Source organism: Balaenoptera ricei, chromosome 11 (genome assembly GCF_028023285.1).
Source record: "Balaenoptera ricei isolate mBalRic1 chromosome 11, mBalRic1.hap2, whole genome shotgun sequence".
NCBI classification, from domain to species: Eukaryota; Metazoa; Chordata; class Mammalia; order Artiodactyla; family Balaenopteridae; genus Balaenoptera; species Balaenoptera ricei.
The window spans coordinates 61810082-61823018 of NC_082649.1; the positions used below are offsets into that span (position 1 = coordinate 61810082).

Sequence of the window (12937 nt, forward strand, 5' to 3'; positions counted from 1 at the left end):
AAACAAAATAAGGCAGATTGTCTATGCTAGAGTTCCTTTGAACCAGAAATTACAATCTTTGCTTGAAGAGACAGGAGGATTAGAAAACATTTTAAATGTCCTCCTTTTCTCCTTTTACTGCAAAGCTCCAATGAACTCCAAACCCAGGGGTATTCACTGCAACACAGCAGATTAACCATATAGGACTGGAGAGTCATTAGAGATCTTTTTTCCTTTAACTCAAGCCCCCGTGTGAGGACAGGGCTTGGGGCAGGGGTGGAGTTCCGGGAGGAGGCCACCTTTGCTAAGACGGACACAGCTTCGCTGGGCACAGCAATTATTCTAAAAACACCTGGAGCGTGAAATTTTCAAATGCCAGAATGACGGTGGGTCAGGCTGGTGCCGAAGGTATTCTTTGTGTGATGCCACAGGAGAGGCCAGGAAGCTTTTCCAGGAGTTGAGATCTGTCCTCTTTCCCTACCTGTCCTGAAGCAAAGGCTTGGGATTTGAATCCATTGGTGCAGGATTCTCCCTGTCCTGATTCTCACACAAGAAGAAATCTGGAAATCACAGTGGATTGCTTATGCATCAACCCCGTGGAAGGGTAGCCAGGTGTTCTTTGCTTTCTGTTTCACAGATACATTCAACTGACATTTAAAGACAAAAACAAAACAAAACAACAACAACAAAAAACCTGACCTGTGATGCTTTCACCAACTCCTTACACTGAAAATTGTTAGAAGAATTAAGCAATCCTCTGCTTTTTAGGAGTAGCAGTTTACACGTAGTTGATGATTTTTTTTTTAAATCTTCTTTGCACAGAAGAACGCCAGCTAAAAGATGTAGAAGGAGTGAACACATTTAAAAATCTCCCAGTTTGCAGCCCTGAATGAAGTGATTCAGACAATGATTATCAATGAGAGTTAAAGCCATTAGGAATTAGAGTAGAATCAAGTCATTTTTAGTTATGTGGAAGTGAGAAAATCTACTTCCCATCTGTTCTTTCTCAGGGATTCACCAAGATGTGAGCCCCACCCCCACCAAATAAGGGAGCAGACATGGCCCCCATGAAACAGTGGAGTCAGCAGAAACGGTGAGAAGAAGTCGGAGAGACGGGCAATCAGCTCAAACAGGAACAGAGGCCGGAAGGCTGGAGTCTGGGGGCGAGATTTGAGAGATCTTATACTGTCCAGAATTCGGACTGAGGCAAATAATTTAAAAACAAATGGAAAGATCTTTTTTCACTCCAGGAACAATAAAAACCAGCCTGTTCAAGGAAGGTGCCGTGATCACAGCACGCTAGCTGGCTCTGCAAGGAACAGTGTTTACATAGTCACAACAATGCTGTCACTGTTGAATGATTTTCCACTTTAGAAATTTACCTAGAGTCAAGCAAGAAGACTCAGGACAAAAGGATACAACATATGAACATCCTCTGCCTTGACAGTGTAGACATTTAAGTACAGAGACTGGAGTGGAAAGGGGTAGGAGATCTGTAGGGATGTTAACACCTTCATCTTACCAAATGAGGAGGCAGAAGACACTATTATTGACCTTACAAGAAACAGAGTTTTGGGAGTTCCCTGGTGGCCTAGTGATTAGGATTTAGTGCTTTCACTGCCGAGGGCCCGGGTTCAATCCCTGGTCGGGGAACTGAGATCCCACAGGCTGTGCAGCACTGCCAAAAAAAAAAAAAAGAGTGTAAGCAAATCTCCAAAAGTGACAAATTTAACCCACAGAAACTGTAAAGAATGATACTAACATATTGGGCCATTGGAGAGAGATGGAGACATAGTGGAAGGGAACTAAGTCCCCATCTGTCATAGCAGGAGGTCAACAATGAATGTCCAAAATTGATCAGTCTCTACTTTAAAATATGGAGGTAATTTTCAGAAGAAATAGCTAAACGTGTTGATAAGGGCCATCTCTGAAGAGTGGGGCTCAGGTGGGGAAAGGTGAAGGAAGAAACAGTTTATACACCTTTATAAACCTTTTTGTACAATTTGAGTTTTTAACCAAGAACATGTAGTACGCCTCTTAAAAGACCTATATTAAAAATATAAGGAATTCCCTGGTGGCCCAGTGGTTAAGACTTGGTACTTTGACTGCCATGGGCCTGGGTTCAATCCCTGGTCAGGGAACTAAGATCCCAAAAGGTACACGGCACAGCCAAAAATTTTATATATATATATATACAGTTATATATATAATATACAGTTAAAAGAAATGTACAACACCATTAATTTGGGAATTATTGTCATCCCATGGATAAGTATTATGTCGATTTTTTAAAAACATACATAGAGTTAACAGAATTGCAACTCAGCAATTAATATGGGAATTACTGACACCCATATGACTGGGTCTTTCCACTCTTGAGTAGGTACGTCTCTTAAATTATTCATGTTTTCCTTTACGTCTCTGAGTAAAATTTTTGTTGTCTGTTTCTATATTTTTTCTGTGTATTTCATGTTGAGTTTATCCCTAAGATCTTTATATTTGTATTCCTATTTTGAATGGGATTTTTAAAGTAAAATCTATAAGTGATTATTGCTGACATAGAAAAATAATTGATTATGCTATTTTTAAATATGACCCTCATACTGTAATCTTATATTACTGTAAATGATTTTTTTAGTCTAATCTCTTGGGGTTTTTTTTAAATAGGTGATAATAATATCATCCGTGAGTAATGATTAGCTCAGCCTTACTTCTGCTTATTCCTTTGCTCTATTTACTGTATTTTGTAAGTTGTTAAGTAACAGCAGCAATGGTGAGCATCCTTGTTTCCTCCCTGATGGTAATGGGAGCCCATCTAATGTTCCACCCAAGGAGGTTTTGAGCTGGCTGCTATCGGAAGGTAACAATTTGTGGTGGTCAAGGGGATGGGCTTTCAGATCAGACTACCTGGGTCCTGGGTCACATGGGATCCACCGTTTACTTAGCAGGGTGACTTTAACCAATTACTTAACCTCTCTACACCTGTTTTCTTGTCTGTAAAATGGGATAACAGTTCCTACTTCATTGGGTAGCAGTGCTCATTAAATGAGATTATATGTGCAAAGCACCTATACAATGCATGGGCAGCTCTAGTCCACAGTACTTTCAAGAATCTAATATATAACACTTGTGCTGTATTATCTTGTTAGATTTGGCCTTTTGTTAGTCCTTTGAGACTATTTTGGACCGACTCTGTCATTAGTTTTCATGGTTTCCATTAGTTCAGCAGTTTGAATCTTGCTTATTCCCTGGGGATTGGGTGGAACTTCGAGGCGCTGTATCCATTTTACACAAGGAATCCTCAGTGCCACCCTAGTTCCCTGTGGATCTTCTGTCCTCTCTTCTTTGCATCTGATTGAGAAAGGAGCATAGGCTTTAAAGTCAGACAGCGGGGAGATCACAACTCTGGACTCACTGCCTGGTCTTAGGCAAGGTCTTAGCATCTCTTGGTTTCCAGATCCTCGTTTCTAAGTGGAATGAGAATGTCTCCCTCACGGGGCTATTTTGAACATTAAAGATGAGCAAAAGCTCACACCTAGCCTGGCACCTGTACCACCACACACTCTTCACTGCTTTCTGCTTCTCCACCCAGGACCTCTTTGTCCAAAGTCAGAAGTAGTGAGTGGCCTGGAAGATGGGAGGAAACCAAGCTCCCTGTGATTAAGCCCGGCTCCACCTCAGCTGGCTGTATCAGTAATTTGATCTTTCCAGGCTCAGCTCGGGTGGGAATCAGAGGTGCTGGCTCCCAGTCGCGGTACAGCAGCTAAGCATCTCAGAAGATGCTCTCGACTCTGCAAAAGCCGCGAGAGGCCTCTCCCTTCACAGTCAGCAGCTCTGAAATCCTCAGCTGAGGGACTTGGTGTGCAGCACAGAGATACAGCTCCCTCCCCTACAGAGGTCAATTCTTCCTCAGCAAGAGCCTGCTCAAAGCCCTTAGACCTTCCAGAAAGGCTCCCACAGCTCTTCGCAAAATATTTTTTATTAATATTTGGACGAGACAAAGGAATGCATTACCATGCAGCCACATCGGCAAGCAGCGGAGACATTCAAATCGCTCTGAGTCACCCCAAGCAAATGCCACAAAACACAGACAAAAGCCCTCCTGCTGCCTGTCTTGGTTGACAGAATACCAATTATCAGCATCTGTGGATTCGTCCACTTGGCACACGTGTGAGCCTCTGCTTTGTCCTGTTTGCCAAGCCATCTTCACCAAGGACACAGAGAGGAGCACAGAGATGCTGAGACACAGTGACACTCCAGCCTCACATCCAGATTTTCATGAAAGCCATCCTTGGGAGGTTTTCCTGAGTGGCATCTGGATCTATTAGACCCCTGTTACGTGGTCAGCATCCTTTAGTTGGTTCTTCCTCCTGCCTTCCCTGTCTCTCTGGCTCCAGCCACTCACCCAAACCAGAGACCTGGTGACCCGCTCAGGTCCCTCTCTGTCACCCCTCTATCCAGTTGGTCACCAAGCCCTGTTGATTTGATTTCCTAAATCAAACCCAAATATGTCCATTTCTCTTCCCCTTCCTCTTCAATGCTTCTTGAATTACTGCACAGCTTCCTGCCTGGTCTCGGAGCTCCAGCCTCTCCCTCTTCAATCCGTTTTCCACAAAGCAGCTAACTTGATTCCTAGTCCAATGTTCTTACTACAAGACTACTGAGTTTGTTTCAGCCATCCAGAAACAGTTTTGGAATGAGGAACATCATAAGGATCTTCTTCTGAATATAATTCACCCACTGCCACAGTGTCAAGTATCCACCCATGGTTCCATTTCAAGTTAAAACCATAGAATTTCCACGTTAAGACAGAATAGCAGCTCACAGATCCATTTCCCCCACAGTATCATAGCACGTACCAGGGCAGCTATCAATTCTTAGTTAGCTCTGGTTGGTAGCCTGGTAGGCCCCAAGAGACTAGGACACAGGATGGGGGTAGTGAGCCACGGCAGTGCTGCTGGGGTGAAGGGACAGGCCCAGTTTGGAGACAGGACGGTCATGACAGATCCTATCATCTTCAAGGTCAGCTGAGCCCATAAAGAGGAGGTGAGAGGACACAAGAGACTGGACACATCACAGTCTTCCTCAGTCTAAAGAGGAGCCAGTCCCTTCTCCTCCTCTGGAGTACAGAAGCAAAGCCTGGAGCAGCTGCAACCACACTAGCACCATGAGGGAAGCCCATCTGAGGATGAAGCCCACACAGAGGAAGATCTAGCCAGAGTTATTTCAGAGACACAGTGCCAGAGCCACCATGATGACACCTACCTTCCTCTCTAATACCCACCTCCTCTGGACTGTTGTCCAAGAGTGTGAGGTGTCATATTTCCTGACGGCTTAAGCCAGATAGAGACATGGACTAAGGTATTTGCTGCAGAAAGCATTCTAACAGATACAATCCCTTTACCAATTCAAGGATTGGGAAAGACCCTTATGGGAATGTCATGGGGTCCCAAACATGAGAAAAACATGATGAAACCTTGGCATTTTGGTTAAAGACATGGGCTCAAACTGTATTCAAATCCTAGCTATGATATTCACCAGCTCTGCTGCTGGGCACGTTGCTTAACCTTTTTCAACGGTTTCATCTGCAAAATAGGGATAATAAGTCTTACCTCATTGGATGGTTGTGAAGATTAAATGAGATAATGCACAAAAAGAACTTTGCACAGTGTCTGGTGCGTAGTAACAATAGTTGCTATCGTTTGGTAATAGTAGTAGAATGTTAGTGGTCGTGATGGTGGAGAGTAGGAACAATTATTCCATGTACATAAAGTGCCCCATAAGACCTTCAAAGTCGTCCCATGCATGGCTCTGCCCTAGAGGTGCTGATGGAATTTAGAGTGTCTGTGACTCAGAGTTTGAGCTCATTGCACCTAACAGTCATCGTACCTAACGGTTGAAAATTCAGCTCTTTGCAAATAGATATTAATCTCCAATGAAATATTGGAGAGCTTTAATTAAGGTGATCTGGCTGATTAATGATTCCCTCTGGGCGAATGCTGAGGCACCCAGAAGTGGAGCAAGAGCTTTCTGAAACACAGGCAGAGCAATCCATCCTGCAATTTACAAATGACATCAGCTTTTCCCAGGCTGTGGGCTCTCTGGGCTGTACCCCATCCAGGGTTCCCGTGACTACTTTTACAAACATAAACACACCTGCTCATCAAAAGGAAAGACTGGGTCACCAAGCCTTCGTGATTTTTTTAATTCTTCCCCTGTAAGAATTGAGTAAATGGACCAAGATGAGAAGTGGCTGCAGGGCTTTGGGGTAAGGAACTCCAGACTGTTGCTCCGTTCCACTGTTCATTTGAATTTGAGAAAGCCCCAGGACTCTGGGGTTCAACATCCCTTAAACCCTGTGGACCCTCCCTAGATATGATATTGCCCTCGGTGGGCCTCTCCCCACTTCCAGATGGGAAAAGGAGCCAAATGTGTATTTATTCGGGGCCAACACCTCAGGCCAGCCCTTGTAATGGGTATTAGGGCTCCAAGACTGGGTGATGGCTCTGGAGTCAGGATTTGAATCAAAGAGTTGTTTCAAGGGTTAAATAAATTAATTCATGTGCTTAGATCAGTGTTCCTCTCGTGGTAATGTGCATACGAATTATCTGGTGGTATCTCCTTAAAATGCAGATTCAGATTCATCAGGTCTGGAGTGGGGCCTGAGATACTGCCTCTCCTACAAACTCCTGGATTATGCCACTAGTGCTTGTCCAAAGACCACACTTCGAGCTTACAAGGCCACTTCACTTAGCAAGTGTTATATGTGGTAGCTACAACTGTATGTGTCCAATAATTGTTCTATGAACAGAATTGAGCTGAAATATTTATAGTCTGATGATGGTATAATCACTATTCTCATATCTCTCATCTTATTTAACACCCATAATTCAGCAAGGTAAAGAGTCACGACCCCATTTACAGGGAAGGAATTTGAGGGGATTCCTGAATCTGAAAATAGGTGTCTTTCATCTATCCTGGAAAGTTTTCATCAGTTATTTCTTTGACCATTGCCCCTCCCCATTCTCCCAATCAAATTAGAACCCAAACTAGAATATGCATAACTTTACACTCTGTACATCTTCTCCTCGTACCACAGTCTCTGTGATGTCTTCCTGTTTTTTTCTAGTTTACTAGTTCTTGCCTCCACTGTACTGAATCAGCTACTGAACACTTCCATTGGGTTTCAAATTTTCATTATTAATTTCCACTGGTTTTTAATTTCCATTGTTATGCTTTTCATTTCCAGAAGTACAAGTTGTTTCTTTTTCAATTCTTTCACTCTCTTCCTTTTTGTTATGTTTTCAATTCCTTCTTTTATTTCTTTAGAAACAGTGGGAATATTTATTTTATATTCCATATCTGATAATTCTGATCTCTGAGGCTTTACTGCATCTTTTTCTAAAGTATGTTGTTATGATATTGTGATTTATAAGAAATATATTTGGCCTTTATCCCTTCCTGGCACAGAGTTCCTAAAACCCTTGGAATTTCCTCAGTGATAAGAACTAGCTTATAGGTGTCTTTTGTTGTTCCTTATCAAGCCCCTTTCAACCACACCTGAGTTTATGTTAATGAAATGACTTTTAGAAAGCCCTGAGGAAGGGACTGGTTGCTAGAGGAACCAACCACGTGACCAAAAGGTTGACCCTTTCAGATATACCCCCTCCCCTCCCCTCCTTACCTCCAACCTCCAGGGAGGGAAGAGGAGTTGAATCGCCAATGGCCATGATTTAATCAATCATGCCTATGTAATGAAGCCTCAATAGAAAACCCTCACCAAAGGAGTAGGAGAGCTTCTGGGTTGGTGAACATGTAGAGGTGCTGGGAGGGTGGCACACCTGGAGAGGGCATAGAAGTTCCACGGCCTTTTCCACATACCTGGCCCTATACATCCCTTTCATCTACCTGTTGCTGAGTTGTGTCCTTTGATAATAAACCAGTGATCTAGTAAGTAAACTGTTTTCCTGAGTTCTGTGAGCCACTCTAACAAATTATTGAAACCTAGGAGGGGGTTGTGGGACCCTCCAATTTACAGTCAGTCTGTCAGAAGCACAGGTGACAGCCTGGACTTGTGATTGGCATCTGAAGTGGGGCCAGTCTTATGGGACTGAGCCATTCACGTGTGGGATCTGATGCTATCTCCACGTAGATAAGGTTAGAATTGAGTTGAATTGTAGGACAGCCAGTTGGTGTCAGAGAATTGCTAAGTATAAGGGAAAAACTCACATTTGATGACCAGAAGTGAAGTACTGACAGCACTAATAGTACAGAGAAACAGAAGTTTTTCCTGTACAGTTGTTTCTACTGACTTTCTCAAGCTGCCTTGTTTCTTTGTAAGTTTTCTAATCCGTGAGTGTGTGTGAGCCCATAATCATTGGAATTCTATCGGGGGAATTCTTTGAGTCTAGAGAGGATCTCCACTTGCTTCTTTAAAGTACTGGGGGGCTTGACCATCCTAGGCCCATGTTAAATTAAAATTGTCAGCTTGTTTATTTCAAATCTTGCAAATACTGGCACTCAGGCACCAACCCCACACAAGGGCCAGCCCAGGTCCACAGATTCACGGAAGATAATTTTCCCCTCTTCCTCAGAATCAAGACCACGCTGAGACAGGTGTGTTTCCTTGCATTTTTCCTTGGCAAGGAGGGTTTCTCCTGGTTTACTTTTTTACTAAATGTGTAGCGCTTTGTGGATCATAGCTTCGTATGGAGTGGAGAGAAGACTCTCTCTAACTCTCCCCAGGCCTCATGTCTTGTCTGCCTCATATCTATGCCTGCAGGGGCCTCTGATGGCCAGCAATGTCAGCTCTCACTCACATTCCTGCCCTTCTTCCCACCCCCACTCCATCCCCGGTCTCTGAGGACTTCCTTCATTTTCTTACAAGGTCGTGCACGCATTTAAAATTATGCTCCTTAAGCATTTTTATCTAGCATTTTCAGTTGTTTCATAATAGAAGGGTTTTAGAATTTCTAATCTTCCATTTTGCCAGAAACAGAAATCGCATCTTTTTCTGAACTCCTCACAGAGCTAAGTAAAGATGATAAAGTATCACATACACCCTCCCAGCAAGCAAACTACCAAGATTGTTTGCCTCTTTAAAGGGAATAAGAGGTTGGATATTATCCACATTAAGGTGTCTTGGGGATAATATTGCTCTGGAGAGCTTCACCAATAAACACTTGGAGGAAAACAGCATCATCAGGAAAAGATTCCATAAACTACATTCCTGGGAGAATTTTCTCCTTGGAACAGAGACAAGAACTTGCATCCAACTGTCGGGGGAGGTTTCTCTAAATACTCCATTGGAGATGAAAAAAACGCTCCATTGAAGAGCATAATGGTAATAATTGTTACAACGGCTTAAAGTTTCCTAAAGGGCATTGTTTACAAAGTACTTCTATGATACTTATTTTGTGCTCCTTTTGACGGATGTTCCAAAAAGGCCCCTGGGTTAAGGAGCTATAGGTGGGAGCACTAGGGCACCTCCTCTGGGGTCAGAAGCCCTGCACCAACAACAGTACAATGAAGCGTTTTTGAGGAAGGCTTTAACAAGCCACGTGGAATTCAAGAACCTCTGCTTTCTCCCTTGGCTGCGTTTAGCTTCATCATATAAACTGAGCTCTATGGGGAGACTGGGACTCTTTCAGGGTCACTGGTATTTGCTAACCTCAGAGTTCCCATGGTCCTGACCATCCAGTACATCAACCAAAGTTCATCAGGGTTCATGTCCAGCACCCTCCCATTCCCAGTAAAAGCCCATCCCCCAGGCTCTTAAAGCAGAAGTGGGTTGTAGGGAGACACCATCCAACAGGGAATGCTGTGAACCTCCCCCAGTCCCTCCACGATCCTACCACCCAGTGGAGGACTTTCAAACAGCAGGCTCTTCACAGCCTGGGACATCTCTGGTGCAGGGACAATGGCCTTGTTGGATGAAACTCTAGCTCTAAGCAGAGCGATCCGAGGCACCTGGTCATCAGTGAGCTCCACCATTGCTCTTTCTGAGCAGGTTTGGGTAGAATCAGTATTTGCAAGATTGTTGAGAATGAGCTATTGCCATGCTGCATGCTCCACATGGCATGAGATTTTTTTTGTTTTAATTGAAGTATAGTTGATTTTATAATGTGGTGTTAGTTTCTGGTGTACAGCAAAGTGATTCGGTTATATATATATTCTTTTTCATATTCTTTTCTGTTATGGTTTATTATAAGATATTGAATATAGTTCCCTGTGCTATACAGTAGGACCTTGTTGTTTATCCATTCTGTATATAATAGTTTGCATCTACTAATCCCAAACTCCCAATCCATCCTTCCCCCATTCCCCCTCCTCCTTGGCAACCACAAGTCTGTTCTCTGTGTCTGTGAGTCTGTTTCTGTTTTGTAGGTAAGTTTATTTGTGTCATATTTTAGATTCCACATATAAGTGATATCATTTGGTATTTGTCTTTCTTCTTCTGACTTACTTCACTTAGTATGATAATCTCTAGGTCCATCCATGTTGCTGCAAATGTCATTATTTCATTCTTTTTTATGGCTGAGTAGTATTCCATTGTTTATATACACCACATCTTCTTTATCTATTCCTCTGTCAATGGACATTTAGGTTGCTTCTATGTCTTGGCTATTGTGAATAGTGCTGCTATGAACATAGGGGTGCATGTATCTTTTTGAATTACAGTTTTCTCCAGATATATGCCCAGGAGTGGGATTGCTGGATTACATGATAACTCTATTTTTCGTTTTTTAAGGATCTTTATTCCTTCAATTCTCTGATTCTTGACATCAGAAATGAGGGACATTCATTTATCTGTCCTTATTCAAAATCTTCAGTTCTTCTCAATCTTGCCCAATATAATAAAACCTCAGGGAATTTTTGGCCTTTTTCCTGACACCCTGACATGATCCAGAGGTGGATATAATCCAAGGCATGATTATAAATAATCACCTAAAATTTTGATGTTCAGTTCTTATTTACCTTCTAAACTTATCACAATTCCAGTTTCGAACAGATCACAAATATTACAAAAAAGTGAGGCACATACAAAAAGTAAGCAAACCAATGATACACACTACTGTATAAAAATAAACAACAAGGATTACTGTATAGCCCAGTAATACTTAGAAGTATATTCAGTGTCTTGTAATAACCTATAATGGAAAAGAATCTGAAAACATGTATATATATACATATATATATATATCTGAATCACTGTGCTGTACACCTGAAACTAACACGATATTGTAAATCAACTACACTGCAATTCAAAAAAAAGTAAAAAAAAGTAAAAGCAACCTAAACATCTACCGACTCATGAATGAATAAATAAAATGTGGTATATCCATACAATGGAATATTACCCAGCAATAATAAGGAATAAAGTACTGATACATGCTACAACATGGATGAAACCTGAAAACACTATAAAATAATGTTAAATAAAAAGACCACATATTCTATGATTCCATTTATATGACATGTCCAGAATAGACAAAAAGATAGAAAATAGATCAGTGGTTGCCTAGAGCCAGGGGATGGGGGAGGGTGGAGTCAAAAGGATAGAGAGTGACTGTTAATGAGTCTTTTCTTTGGAGGATGGTGAAAATGTTCTAAAATTATATTATGAGATGGTTGCACAACTCTTAAATATGCTTAAAACCATTGAAATATACTATTTAAATAGATGAACTTTATGGTATGTAAATTATATCTCAATAAAGCTGTTTAAAAATAAAAAGGTTTTTTTTTTTTTTTAAAGTAAGCAAACCAAGATCATTTACACATATGAGGCTCAGAGCAGGTAAGTAATTTACTCCAGGTCACACAGACCCAGAGTCACAGGTCAGGACACAAACTCAGGCCAACTGTACCCAAATCCTCTGACTTTGCCGGTACACCATGCTGCTTCCTCACTTTGGGTAGCTCAGTTCCTCCATATAACTTCATCTTGTGAGGGAAAATGACCCTGATATAACCTTCATGGATAGTATGGAAAGGCCAAGATTTCACCATGATGCAGCAGCTGGGGTTAGCATCACGTTTATCAAAAGAAGGGTGACATGGCGGGGTGGGGTGGTGGGGGGAGAGGTCTCTTCGTGAAGTGATTATTTGTCTTTGATTCATTTTCCTTTTGGAGTTTTTTCACCTTTCAGACTTCCTATTAATCTGAATTAGGACACACACACACACACACACACACACACACACACACACACACCCCTGAATAATCTAAGAGCAATGTGTTCTAAGGAGGCCAGAGAAGTCGCTCTAAACAGAGCCTCAGCATCTCAGGGGTCAGTCAGTGCCTATCCTGAGGGGCGTGTGGGAGAAACACAGGCAGCCAGCTGAGGACTCTGTCCAGATAAACCCACAGCCTAGATAAGCAGAGGTCAGATAAATCAGGCTTCCCTGTGCTCAGCTGCCTCTCCCAGACAAGGTGGCCAAGGGTCAGAGAACAAAACCCACACCTGTCCCCAGGGCTGATCCGGTTCCTCCAATCATTCAGGCAATGGCTTATCAAGAATCAGGCCTGGATATACCCTGAGAAAACCATAATTCAAAAAGAGTCATGTACCACAATGTTCATTGCAGCTCTATTTACAACAGCCAGGACACGGAAACAACCTAAGTGTCCATCGACAGATGAGTGGATAAAGAAGATGTAGCACATATATACAATGGAATATTACTCAGCCATAAAAAGAAACGAAATTGAGTTATTTGTAGTGAGGTGGATGGACCTAGAGTCTGTCATACAGAGTGAAGTAAGTCAGAAAGAGAAAAACAAATACCGTATGCTAACACATATATATGGAATCTTAAAAAAAAAGGGTTCTGAAGAACCTAGGGACAGGACAGGAATAAAGACACAGACATAGAGAATGGACTTGAGGACACAGGGAGGGGGGAAGGGTAAGCTGGGACGAAGTGAGAGAGTGGCATGGACATATATACACTA

General features: G+C 42.3%; 1 protein-coding gene and 1 non-coding gene across 2 annotated transcripts in view; one reads left to right on the top strand and one right to left on the bottom strand.

Annotated features, from left to right (window-relative positions):
* The window catches only part of ZNF621 (zinc finger protein 621), a 289130-nt gene that overhangs the window by 214533 nt on the left and 61660 nt on the right, over nt 1-12937 (bottom strand). The window lies entirely within an intron of this gene.
* TRNAQ-UUG (transfer RNA glutamine (anticodon UUG)) lies at nt 2048-2120 on the top strand. The gene has a single exon. It is a non-coding gene; the product is annotated as a tRNA-Gln (tRNA).